This window comes from Echinops telfairi, unplaced genomic scaffold (genome assembly GCF_000313985.2).
Source record: "Echinops telfairi isolate 266 unplaced genomic scaffold, ASM31398v2 ScPeMD7_10;HRSCAF=50, whole genome shotgun sequence".
Lineage (NCBI taxonomy): Eukaryota > Metazoa > Chordata > Mammalia > Afrosoricida > Tenrecidae > Echinops > Echinops telfairi.
The window spans coordinates 12592009-12594022 of NW_022103907.1; the positions used below are offsets into that span (position 1 = coordinate 12592009).

At 48.9% G+C, this 2014-nt stretch overlaps 1 protein-coding gene and 1 pseudogene across 1 annotated transcript in view; both read left to right on the plus strand.

Moving 5' to 3' along the window:
• The window catches only part of LOC105979388, a 3259-nt pseudogene extending 2694 nt beyond the window's left edge, over positions 1–565 (plus strand).
• The window catches only part of GALM (galactose mutarotase), a 72199-nt gene that overhangs the window by 61457 nt on the left and 8728 nt on the right, over positions 1–2014 (plus strand). The window lies entirely within an intron of this gene.

Genomic DNA, 2014 nt, shown 5'->3' on the forward strand with positions numbered 1-2014 from the left:
GAACAATGGAAGGAGAATGTGGCATCACAGTTGTCAATCTGGACAATTAGAGAACAGGATGGGAATTGTATAATAAAGGACTTCCCTCAAAAGGACATCTTCGTTGAAGCTCATCTTTGCCTGAACAACTCAGACCATGATCGGCTCCATACCTTGGTCAGTGAAGACTGTTTTCCGGATATGAGCTCTGACCTCAGATATAAGACCATGCGCTGGAGCTTGGTGGAGTCTTTAAACCCACCCCGGGTGGTTCAAGTGCACTGCTCAAGCACGGTAAACCAAGCTAATATGTATGGCCAGATCACTGGACGCCTGCACACCCGGCAGAGTTTGGGCGACTGATGTGTGGACAGGAAGATGTGCCCAAGGGCATCCTCGAGGATGTTGTGTTTGAGAAGCACCTGATGTACCCCTACGGGAGCTGCAGAATGCATGGCAAGATTGTTCCCCCATGGGCACCCACTGAGCAGCCCATCCTTAAGACGGTGATGATCCCTGCAAAGGAAGAACCCCAAGTGGAGGTCCATACACCTCAGCCAGCATGATGGCAACAAGGATCCTGGAATGCAGCATGGGGGGCTGGGGGAGGCAGGATGGCTTGGAAGTTGTGTAGGCTTGGGGCTGCAACGTCATCGGCCTTCACCATGCAATAGAAAGAACTATCTTTAAAAAAAAAGATGCCCAGAGACCCGGTGGCATAGTGGTTACATTCTGGACTGCTCCTGCAAAGTCCCAGTGCCGAGCTACCAGCAGTTCCACGGGAGAAACAGGCAGGGGCTTTCTCCACTCGCCAAGTTACTCTCTTGGAAACTCAGGGCCAGTTCTCCCGGTGCTCTAGGGTGCTGTGAGTTGGCCTGGGCTCCAGGCAGTGAGTTGGGGGTTTTTGGTTTGTTTTACCTGAAGATAGAGGAAGTCTTGTGATTCCTCTCAGCTGTTAGGAACCTGCAAAACCAGGACAAAATGCCTTAACTAGCTGGCAATTGGTTAACCTTTGATTTCATTCTTTGAACCATCAAGTACAACTTCCTGCTTTTTCTAAGCCTCCTAAGATTTTAGCCCCACCTTGCCTGTGACCTCTCTCCCCTAAAAAAGAGTAGAACCACGTTTCTCAAATATCTCCATGGGACCCCTGAAAGAAAAAAACAAACGCCATTCTTACCCCATGTTAGTATAGCAAGCACCTCAAGTGTGTACTTTTAAAAAGAATATGACACAGTTCTGGGATAGTAAGGACACTTCAAAAGAAACTGGGCTGTATCATCATGTCAGGCTCCAGAGTGAAGCCCTTTTACTCCTGTGCCCCTCCAGCACAGCGACCCCTCATGACCTCACGTCTCTGGCCCGTTGCTTTAGAGCCTGGGATGTTCTAAACGTGCTGCAAGATTCCAGGACCCGGCTGTCACTGCTCCCGGGTTGTGTTAGTCTGGGTTGACTAGAGAAACACATCGAGAGTAAGAAAGAGCTTTATATAGAAGAGATATTGAATATTGAGAAAACGTCCCAGCCTAGTGCAGATCAAGTCCAGAAGTCCGATATTAGCCCATATGTCTGATACCAATCTATAAATTCCTCTCCAACTATGAAACACATGCAATGACGCTGAATGCAGGACGTTCACAGGCCAGTGAGTGAAAAATCTTGTGGATCCAGTGGCAGTGGAGGCATCTCAACACAGGCAGGGCTCTCCACGTGGCTCCTCTAGCTCAGGGCACTAGCATAGCTCCATGTGTCTTCTCAGCTGGAATGTCTTCCAGGGAGTGAGTCTTGTCAGTAGAGAGTCTCCAAGGGAGTGAGTGTCCCACCTCCAGTGGAGCTATTTATCTCCTTAGCGCCTCCAAAGAGGTCATCAAGCTGCGACCTGATTGACTCTACCCCTTCACTCTTAATCCTCTCAAATTGACAACAGATCATATAACTACCACACAGGTGGACATAGACCTTAGTATCACCTAGTCCTGTGAGTTTTCCAACCGAATGCTCAGGGCCTGTCCCGCCTTTTAGTTATTCTATCAAT